We start from the raw sequence: 12,005 nt of genomic DNA on the forward strand, positions 1-12,005 counted from the left end.
GCAAGGTGACTGTAAAGCATCTACACAGCAGAGGATAACACAGCAGTTCCCTGCATGGTGCAAGAGTGGCCATACGCTGGGTCAGACTGAGGGTCTGCCTTGCCCACAGCTGTCCTCTGCAGTGGGCTGCAACAGACACCAGATAAAAAGTAAGAACAGGCAGGCACATAGTAGTGCTTAACCTCCTCTCCAGGTTACTTGAATTTACTAGGCTAATGCTCTCCATTATTTTCTATAATAAACACAAATGCCAGCCTCGTGGTTCTGGAGAACCTAGCAAGAACAAAATAACACACATGCAGCTCAGTGCTTATTCTTTCCTCCAATATCCAAGGACTGCACACAGCCTGACACTGCAACTGTCTCACTGTAATAGAGCAATTCTCATTTTTCATCTAGGCTTTGCACTTACGGAAAGTCCTCATGTGCCACTTTTCCAGAAAAAAGCTACCTAGATTGCCACCAAAGGAAGTGAGGTAACCAGCCTTCAGAACCCCTACTGATAATTTCCTCGTTTTGTTTTAAAAATCTTTTGTTCTCTCAACACCTATTTAATTCAACTGCTGAATATTTAAAGAGATAAGATGCTTTGCTCAAGTTTTAACTTAGTTGCTGCTTCAGGTAATGGCTGATAAAGCTCTTGAGTTTTAAGGCAAAACAGTGTCTATTGACACAGATACTTTCGCTGTTTAGAAAAACAAGCTTTGGTTGAAATGCTTGTGAATAAATCAGCTGACAAATATAGCTCATTTTGCTATCTACAAACCAATACTGACTTCTATGCAGAAACTGATTATTAGCAAATATTTTCCAAATAGCTCACAGAAGCAACATTCAGCTGAGTAATTATTCTTGGAACAATTCACCACACGGCTGCCTCTGCACTCATGGTACATGTGCAAGTGGGTGCCCAAGCCATATGGCATTGTTTCTGCTTCCTAAAAAATTGAAGCAGGCAAAAAACAGAAACAAAATGAACCCTAAATTACAGCTGCTTTTCAGTTTGAATTTTGAGCAAGCAATAATATGCACCAAAATTCTCAAATCTTTGTGATTTCTGAATATTTCACTGAACAAACCAGTAGCTAGGCAAAATACCCTCCTGCAATAGCAATCACAATAAAGCTTTTCCTAGAAGATATCACAACATGATCATACATTTTATTCACAAAAATATAGACCAACCTTTCTTTGACATATTCATCCTGCTCTATTAGTTTTTCATCATAGGACTCTTAGTAAGTCTGAAGTTCTGGACAAAGCAGTCATTTGCTAAAAAAAAAAAGTATAATTGTGTCAAAGTATAAGTTTTTGTGAGTGTGTCCTACTAGACAGATATTCAGGGGCTCTGCAAGTGCTTGGCTAACACTGGAGAAAGCCTTTCTATGCCCCCAGTGGCTGGAAGGACACAAGACCACACAGTTCCACATCCCCAGACCCCCACGAGCTTCCCTGGCACCCAGCCCACCCCCTGATACCTCCACAGGGAAACCCTTCTGCTCATAGCCAGGTCAGGGCACACAAGCCCCAAACAGCTGTGTATCTCAGCAGTAGAGCAGTAAGCCAATGTAAATCAATGCCTGTCCATTAGTCTTTATTTCACCCAACAGAAGCATGGCACTTGCCTCTCCTGAAGGACAGCTGTATGAGCGCAAGATGTATGGAGCTGGAAAGCAGCAGTAACAACTTTCAGCCCATCATTGCACTATTTGGGTTTTGCTTTGACACATCAGGAGGGTTAAATGAAGATAGACCAGATCTTGAATAGAAGGCAGCATCACCGTATGACTGATCCTTTAGGTTTTGGGGAAGGAAGTGGGAGAAGAGGAAGAACCATCAGCATGCAGTGTGGTTTGCCAGCTCATCACAAAACCTTTCCAACACATCTGACATATCAGCAGTCTCCTGACCAGCAACTGCAAAACCTCCAGACTCCTGCATGGCACATAAGCAGTTAAATATATTTCAGTGTGAACGCCCCTACCTCCTCTTTACAAGTAGGAGTCAGTGTCTTACCCTGTTTCACATCTGGCCATCACCTCATTTTTTTAAGCTGTGTAATTAAGAGCTTATATAAAGTTGATTTAAAGAGAGTCTGCACTCTGGATGACTCCACTGAGAGCAACGTAAAAGAGCCTTGACAGGTCAGGGTTGGGTTCATTTGCTTTGTTTCCTTGAATAACTGAAGTTTCAAGGAGGGGTCCTAGGGAGTGCAAAGGATCCAAACAGAGGTGTGACTGGAAACCAGATCCCTTGGGGATCTTTAGTTCTTGTCTAATTCATAAATTTCCCAACAGCTCACATAAAGCACTCTGAAGCAGAGATCAGGGCTGGGTTTATGCCCTCCATTAGGATGAAATATTGTATCTGCCCATGGCAGAGCTCTCATGCCTTGCTCTAAAATACCGAGCCTGGGACTGCCAGAGACAGGATTCTGAACAAGACAGGTGACCTAAGCCCCTTCCCACCTCTCAATTCACACATTCATGATTAAGCACACCTTGTCTCTCACCTTTGTGAAACAGGCCAGTTAACTGCAGCTTTATTCCTCTTGCAAACCTCTGCCTAATTTTCAACTAGCTGATTTCACAGCCCTTTGCAGCCACATAATCAATAGCTTATTTATAAATACCTTCTCAAGCTTCATACACAGTGCCAGCAGGTGATTGTCACAGTTCCAAAATCAGGTGCACCCTCCAAAGCCAGATCTGGATGGATACACCTTCATGTCTGTGCCATCATTAGCAAAGCAAATTCAATAATACATAGCCAGGGTGTTTCAGAGTGCTTGGCAAAGCTTTTTGGGTTCGTATGCAATGTTGAGCACCCTGCAGAGGCTATTTGAGGGCTAATTGGGAAGGGAGGAGTGAGAAGAAAACCACAGAGCAAGGTAATGGGTGAGGACCACTGACAAGGAGGCAGTTTCTTATTTTCAGTCAGATCATCAACTCTCAGTTCCAGATGCATCCCCTTTTCTCCTAATACTTTACTCACTATCTGAGAGCAGTTTGGTGCCCACCAGAAAAAGGGAGGTTCTTCATCTCAGTCAGCCTGTTACCTAGGGCAGGCATCTACACCCCAAACCGGCTGTGGGAATCAGCCCTCTGAAACAAGGCTGGAAACAAACTGAAGAGAGATACGAAATAAAACTGAGGCAGTTCCTGAATTTTCCCAAGTCAATAGCACCTGTTTAGCACATACTCTTTGGAGAGGTATTAGGTGCCCGTGGGGAGGCGCTGGGGGTCTCTGTGAGGAGAGGCCAGGGCTGCCCCGCGCCGGTCAGGGCCGGTTGTGGCCGGTCCCGCAGCAGCCCTGCCGCAGGGCACAGCCCGGCCTCTCGGCTGCCATGGTGGTACCCTGGGGAAAATGTGCACAAGGAAGGGCAAAATGCCACAGAGACAGAGAGGTATGAGGAGAAAAGTGAGAGAAACGGCCCTGTGAGCACAGAGGTCAGAGAAGGAAGGAAGGAGCTACTGCAGGCATCGGAGTAGGGATTGCCCTGCAGCCCCCAGAGAGGAGACCATGGCAGAGCAGGAATCCACGCTCGGCCTGTGGAGGACCCCACACCAGGGGAGGTAGATATGTCCTGAAGAAAGCTGTGGCCTGAGGAGGACCTGTTCATCCTGAAAGACTGCAGCCATGGAAAGTACCCTTGCTGGAGCCGGGGAAAAGCATGAGGATGAAGGAGCAGCAGGGAAGAGCTGTTATAGACTGACCGCAGCCCCCATCCCCCTGTGACAGGGGAGGTGGAGGTGTTGGGAATGACGGGGTGAAGTTCAGTCTGGGACAGAGGGGAGCTGTTTTACTTTTGCCTTTGTTTCTCACCGTCCAAATCTCTTTTAACTGGCAATAAATTCATTTTCCCCAAGTCGGGTCTGTTTTGCCCATGATGGTAGTTGGTATGGAATCTCCCTGCCTTTATCTCAGCCCGTGAGCTTTTTTCCCTCCTATTTCTCCCCTGCTGTCCCATTGAGGAGGGAACAGCTAGGTGGGCAGCTGGCAGCTGGCCAAGGTCAACCCACCACAGGTGACATTGCTGCACTGGCACTGTGTGACAAGAGGAGATGAAAAACATAAGGTCTCCATGTAAGCTCCAAGAGAAACATGGGGTGACTGGTCTCCACAAAGCCCACTCTAATTGCTACAAGATGGCTCAGATACAAAGGCAAGAGGTACCAATATAAAACACTATGATAACTCCTAGAGGCCCCCTTTGGCAAGGTCTGGAAAGCAAGGGAAGATATCTGCAGCTGTTTTAAGACTTCTTGTCGCTTGCAGCTGTATTCATATTTCTAAAAGAAAATTACAGGGTGGCACTCAAGTTCTTCCCTTGAGGCACGCATCAGAGGTGAACTTGCACAGTCACTCATTTTTGTTCCCCCCCTGCCTCTAATGAACAAGGATTTCTTGCACACACATACACCTCCCGTTTGCTCCATCAGCCTTTCCTCTCTTCACATACTAAGCCAGAATTGTTCCCCATGAAATCATACCTTAAACGGTTTTAGAGTACAGAGATGTAGAATGCTACAGTTCAGATAGCTGAAGCAGGTGAGGCACCCCTAAGCCTCCCCTCTGTTCAAGCTATTACAGTACTATTATACAAAACAGTGTTAAATGATGTTTTTGAAATGACACTGTTTATTTGGCTCTGGCAAGCACGACGCATTAACCAAAGGAAGGACTGACAAATGGAGGAGTGCCGAGAGGAACAAGAACAGGCACTCTTAGGAGATGCTAATCCAGCAACTGGAAGCATCAAGCTGACCAGGGAGGTTAATGGAAGGAAGATTTGTACAGGAGAATCTACTCTAATCTAATCCTTCAACAGACATATTGTGATGGCACTTGAAGCCCCACTCAGCAAGCCCTATTTTTGACACTCAGGGCATTTCTTAGCAGATACAATTAAGACTCTAATCTTAAATCCTTGGGAGAAAATAAATCTTGGGCCTCAAAGTTAGAGGCCTTGTCTAATCATCCACTCCTAGTGTGGCATCGGCTCCTGCACATGGCCTCAATGTGGTATGCTAAACTCACTCCAGCAGTTTGCTAGCTCCCAACAGCCTCAGCAGATGGCACCTATGACTCTCCTGGGGCTCCGGGACCTTGGCTACTCTCCCCACCAGTTTCTTCTCCCAACACATCAGTGACATCTCAGTATCAGATCCTCTCAGATCAGGCTCTGCAATGTATTTAACCACATACTTCAGTCTAGTGCAGAAGTTTCAACTGTGGCAAATGCCACACTCCAACCATCACTGCCTTCAACAGATCTGTGGAGAGATCAAGGCGGAAATATGGCCTTTACAGAGGAACTAATGGAGGCATTGATTGAGAATAGCTTTTTTGCAGTCACACCTGAGGAACCTAACTGCCCAGAAATACGGCTATGCCTGCCCTAACTCAGCATTTCGGTCTGATCCCCTCCCCTTTCCACACAGGCCTCTACCAGCAGGGAAAGGGCTAAGTGTGGGCAACAAAGCCGCACCACAAGGTTTTAGGACTGGCATGCCAGCCAGCAAAGAATAGGACCTTCCTGTTTCAGACCACCTGTGTATTCAGCCTGTTTACCAATAAATGGTTCTCTTGGGAGGGGCTTTTTGAAGCCATGGGAACTAAAAGTATACTTACAAAAAAAATCGATGAAAGCTGAGATTCTGCGCATACTAGCAAAGATTCATGCACCCAAGAAACACACCGTGCAAATTAATTTGGACACATAGACCATGCTTATTTAACTCCCTTTTCTACAGATATCTTCTCACAAGGACTGGATTGGCATCCTTTATGGTCCCTGAGTGCACTTAAGTTCTGCGTATTTCCAAAAGTGCTATTACTCTTTACTTATAAAGTGATCAAGTTCGTTCTTTTTTTCTGGCATTCCAACATTTTAAGAACATTGCAACAGCCTTCCCCACAGAGAAGACAGACTGATGCAACACAAGACAAAGAGCCAAAAGTCACATGCAAAGGGACACACACTGAGGCTTGCCTGCATGATGGACCACATGGGCCTGGGGACAGATCCCAGGCAGCGCAGAGGGAGGCAGGAGTACTGCAATGGTTTTGTGTTAGCTGCATTTTCCCCACCATTTTGCAAAGCAATCAACAGTTTGGAACTGCAGACTGAAAGACAAGAAGAAAAACCTGCCTCAATGGTTATTTTGTCTCTTCCAATCCCCAAAAATTATATTCCCCCCTCTGAGTGTATTTTAGGCATTTCACTGCCTGGCCCAGCACAGAAGCAATCTGAAATTTGATCCCCTTTCCAAAATAGTTTGGATTACAGCACTGTTATCAACACATCCAGTTTTAAATGCTGGACTGTAACTAGTTCCAGGACCACCACTACTTCCCAGGGAAGTTCTGAAAAAAAAGAACTGAGAGCTTCGTGTCTGGTGAGCAGCTCCGGAATAGGATTTCACTTGCACTGCTGCCCTCTACACCACCCCTCAGCAGCTCTCCTTGCCAGGACTGAGTGGGAAGCAAAATATTCAGGCTGAAACCTGAATTTAAGATGGATAAATTCAATGAACTTGAATTTAAGAACAAAACAAAACAAAAAAAACCACCACCAACAACCAAACAAACCACCAAAAACCTGAAAACTGGCATAATTGGGCATTGTTTTCTTCATACCTAAAGGAGATGAAATGAAAACATTAAAGTCACTTTAATAACAATCAATTCCAAATAAAATGTCAGCAGTTCTGTTAGAATACTACAATAAAATGCTTCAGCCTCTCCCCAGTAAAAACAGCCAAAAAACTTCACATTTCCTCCTCAATTTTTCCCTCCGTCATTCACTTCATCCTCTCCCTTTTTTGTGCATCAAACTATTTGTCTGCTCAAAATTCATTTTTTCTTCTGCAAATGTACCATTTCCAAGTTGAATTGAAATCTCGTTTCAAACTTCAAGCTTCCAGAAAAGCAAAAGTATTCAAGACACCACTTCTGAACTAAAAACAGTCTTGCATCCATTACAACGTACACTTCTCCCAAAAGACAATCAAACTAAAAGGAGATCATCCATGAAGAGCAGTGAGGACCACAGTTCGGGCCCATGGTGTGGCAACAAGGGTGGCCTTGCCCAGGACACAGGAGGTGGATGTTAATCAGCCCACCAGCATGTGCAGCGTGGTTTCCTACTTGCTTTGGAAGCACCAAAAAGGACCTGGATGCCATCTAGTGCTCTTCCACTCAGGCTTTAATTGTATAGAAATGCAAATGCTAATTTTTCCCATCTTTTACAGGCTTAGCACATCTACATCAGGCTGGCTTTTCACGAACGCAGCAGGGCACCTTTGGAAGGTCCAGGGATGTACAGCCAAAGCGTCCGCACACTCACGAGCACGCTGGGTGCCAAGCAGGTGGTTGCATTTCTTCTGCTTGCAGTTTCTGGCCGTGGTCATCATGGCACTAATACATGTTAGAAAAAATAATCTAGAATAAGAAAAGATTGGCAAGCTAAGTTAGACTTTATGGAACTTGGCAGGGGGAGTCAACTCCTGGAAGCACCAACCAAGCTCCAGAATTGTTATCACACCCCTTCACGAAGCAGCAGCAAGCGGAGGTTTAAGTGCCTTGCAAAGGGAATCTTCTGTGGCATTACCTTATAGAGAAATGTATTTATAGATTGACAGAAAAAACCTTCCTATAAACATGAAAATATTTTGCTGGAAATGAGGAGACAGTAGAAAAGGAATTGTCATTTTTGAAACACCCTTTATTTAAAGGTAAAGCTATTCAGTTCGAAGAAACCACCAGAGTTCATATTTTCCAGAACAGCCTTTCCTTCACCCTGTTAGTTTCCTTCACTAAATGTACCCCTTTTCCAAATCTTTCATTGTTTCTACAAACTCCATTTCAGCTATATGCCTTGCTTTGAGGAGCCCAAATGCATGACAAAGGTTCAGAGAACTGCAGGTTTGGAGAAGACCCAAGCTCCTTCCAACCTACAAGTGCTGGAAGCCAGTCAGATGAAACAGCGACTACAAATACCTCTGTTCCTACGTTCCCTGAGGTCACACCATGAGATTTTTTGCATTAGAGATATCACAGCACAACTCCAGCAAAAGCAGATTCTACCAACCTTCGCTGTCAATCCTCCTTCCCAGAAAACCCAGGTTCAGTTGGGGGCAGAAAACATTTCTTTGATCTGATTACAGGAAATTCCAACTCGAAGCAGCTGTTAGGGTCATTGGTTCTGGTACCAGACAGTCTGTGTGATATCATTTCAGTCTGACTTACCTCTACACCACCTTTTTGGGAAGCGTCACAAACGGTCTCACCCAATTCAGAGTGGGAAGGTTTTTAATACTTTAAATGATGTGGACATGAAAAAGATTCTTGTTGGTGCCAGTTTCCCACAGCAACCGTTGCCGTGGTTATAAATCATTTATTGCCCCCCGTTGGCCAATAGCTGAATATAAAGAAAGAGTTTACTATGTGCCGGAGAGCATGACAAACACAAGCCCACTCCTTCTGAAACGTGCCATCAGGCACCGAAACACTGTTGACTGTTTTATTGCAACAGCTTTGGGAAGTCACTAAAATAACCAACAGAAAAGTGCTCTCTAATGTTGATGAAAGCAAACAGTCCTCCAATTCATGGATGCAGAGATCAAGGGGGTCCTATACTTATGTGTGCAGTAGCCATTACAGGACGAACCTAGAGACAACTCCCTCCCCTCCAATCTCCCATGGAGCTTAATGGAAATATTTGCTTCCCAAGGACAAAGTGCACCACTAATTCCTGAAGTTACTCCTAAATAACTTACAGTGCTCATTACTGAGCCAAGATATTTGAAATAACCTAGTTAACCCCATCTCCTTGATTAGAAGAGCTTTGGATAGGCTTCAGGTCTGAGCATGACTTCACTTCCCCTCCTAGATAACATGATATTCACTCACACAAATCTTCATCTCTCATAGCTCCTTGCTGAGCAATTTTGTATCTTCCTGTCGAAACTGAAGCAGAGATGAAGACCCGTAGACAAAGTTTTCCTCATGCAGAGGCCCAGGCTCCTGTCCAAGCACGATTTTCTTTATGATCTTCTTGATTTTGCAAGGGCTGGGTATAAGGTCATTTTGGAGAAAAGACCCAAAAAAGAGACTATGTTTTAGGCAGCAGTTGAGTCAAAACAATGATGCTGGCAACAACCAAACACATTTTGGCAAGTTATTTTCTCTGCTTGAGTTGCAGTGGCTTCCCACACGCTATTTCTGCAAGCCTAACAGGAAGCAACTCTCTCTCTCCTGTTCAAAATAAACCCTTAGAGATGTTTAAATGAACTAAAAACAACCACAGCTGTCACAACATAAGAGCTGAGGCACCCAACACCATAACTTAATATTAATCACTACCTGCTTTAGAATATCATCTCCAAACCACAGCTCCAGCAGCCCTCCAGGTGACTCCAGATGCTGTGCACACCCAGTTAGAGAGCTTAGGGACCTACAGCTGGGAGAAGATGACAAGACTGATCCCAAACTGGCCTCCTGGCAACCAGCCAAAGTAGCAGTCACACATTTTTAGCAGACTGGAAATGTAGGAATAATTTTTCCTTCCAGAGTCAACCATTGCTTTCTAAAGCAAAACTGAAGTTTTAAGCCACCCACCATAACCAAACTCACAAAATATCTGCTTCCCTACAAACCAGGGAAATGGAGAGTTTCCTGGATGGTTCATCAAGGTCCCACAGCTGTAAGTTTGGATACACCTGCAAGGAAACAGAATGGCTGCTACAGTCATCCCTCTCCAACCCCCTCCTTCCAGGGAGCAGAGAACCAACATCCCAAAGGCCACAGATGAGTTTCTAGGAGACTTAATCTTGGTTAACCTCATGCACAGGTTAAAGGGGCAAAGGGCAAAACTGTGCACAGATTGAGTTTTCCTTACCACCAAACAGTTCCCTCCCACCCAAAAATGGTGACTATAGTACCAAGCCCTTGTGCCATCACAAGACAGCCTAAACTGCAACTTGGCTGATGAGCTATATGCCACCTCCTTAATTTTCATGTGCTGTTTTCAAATGTCTGCATACTGATGTTCCCAGTAATCAGGTATTTTCTAAGAAGTAGTTGTGCATCCTAAATTTTTCCTTCTTTTCTCCCCTTCCCCATCCTCCTCCTCTACTCTGTCTCCATAAGGCTGTTTTGCTTTTGTTTGCTTCTTCTTAACTAATGACATTGAGATAGTTGTTTTGGGACCGAGAAGCCATTAGCAAAAGTAATTTAAAGGATAAACAACAAAAAAACCCCTTTCATTTTTAAAAAACCATTTAACTGACTTCCCACAGCATGCAGGGAGACCCAAAGCAGAACATGCATACTCCATGTCCTTACGCAGCATAACCTTTAACAAACACAGGTGCATGTCTCACACGGGGAGCTCTTATTCCCCTACCAAACTTCCAAGAACCAGATGAAACACAAAAATGCTAAACAAGAGAGGCAACAAGCACCTCTTGCACCCAGTCCTGGTGCAGTACTAAGTCCCGTTGGAAGTAGGACCATAGCAAGAGGCATGAACGTGAGCCACACCGCCTAACAGCAGGATGCATTTAGCCACAGTGCGATTATGCCACCCTCAAAGGCACAAGTCACAGGTTGCTCCTGCTACCCGGTAATCCAGGGAATTTTTGTGGAGCTGGTGTGACACCTCCTGGCTATCTCTGGTATTGTACCTTACTACAGCCAAAGTTTGTTTACTTCTGGAACCTGGCAATAAGGCCTCCATCATATAGAAAAACAGCAAACAAAAATGCATTGTGCTGTGCAGTGTGGTGCCTGGACAAACGTTAACTACACACAGTACTAGTTAGGCAAATAAAACCAAAAGTGTGCTTCAGAGTTTCCACCCAGTTGATTTTTTGACTGCTCAGCCACAGAGCCTTGCCCTGGACACACCTTGGACTCTCTACACAAACCCTCACCCAGCCTTTGCAGCTCTAAATGAGCAGCTAGTCTGTCCTCCTTACTCTCTTTGCTACTCCAAAACTAGCAGGATTAGAGGTGCAAGGGAGAGCCTACCCCATTTCCAGCCTCTTTCTCTGGAGAAGGCTGTATCTTTGAAAGATGAAGACACAAACAGCTTAGTCATCAACCAAGTCATGAGACCTTGGTTTTGCAGATAAATAGTCGTACCTATTAGAAAATGCACAGAACTGTCAGTTATAAGCTCTAAGGTGATGGAAAGTTTTGGAACTACCGGCGCAATTGCTTGCAGCTCCATACCCAGTTTCACACAGAACTGCTGCTTGAACATGGTGCAGGCGGAGGGCTCAGAGGACAGCGTGACCTGGCTGTCATACCAGAGCAGGAGACCAGAACTCATATCCCTGCTACCAGCTTGTTGTCTGATACCTAAACAGATTAGCACAATCTTAATGGCCGTGAAACTGAAGAATGAGCAAGACATTCTTGAAATCCCCCTCCTCTTCCCACTGCCAAGTTCTCCCACGGCTCCTCTCCTGCCACAGGTTCCTGGTGCACTGACAGGACAGACACAGGTAATGCCTACCTTACAGGTGCAGTTTCCAGTGCCACCACTCCCCATACCCAAACAGTGCCAACAAGATACTCAGCCTGCTCTGACCCCCACCCAGCACTTCTGCTTTGTCTTCTGGAAAGGCTGGGATACAGATACACGTAAGACCTTGCACAACCAAAACACAGCTGCTCCTTGTGTTACTCCACACCCCAAAAGCTCAGCAGAACAGCACTCACAAGAGATGCAACAAACCCTCACTCACATCCCTCTCTTTTGCCCGATTTGAAGCCTGCCTCCGTGTAGTAACATCAGTACTGGTTAAAAACTTACACATCAGCTCAGCCTAATGTGGTGGCTTGTGCAAGCACAGACAGCGCACAAGTTGGCATTTATTTTCACAGCATCTCAGAAATTAAGTAAAAAAACCCAGCTTTAAAAATTATTAAGACACTAATTTACCGCCAGTTAAAACTCTCCAAAGACTGGAAGCCTTCAACTGCTGCCCTTC

This window comes from Phalacrocorax carbo, chromosome 3 (assembly GCF_963921805.1).
Source record: "Phalacrocorax carbo chromosome 3, bPhaCar2.1, whole genome shotgun sequence".
NCBI classification, from domain to species: Eukaryota; Metazoa; Chordata; class Aves; order Suliformes; family Phalacrocoracidae; genus Phalacrocorax; species Phalacrocorax carbo.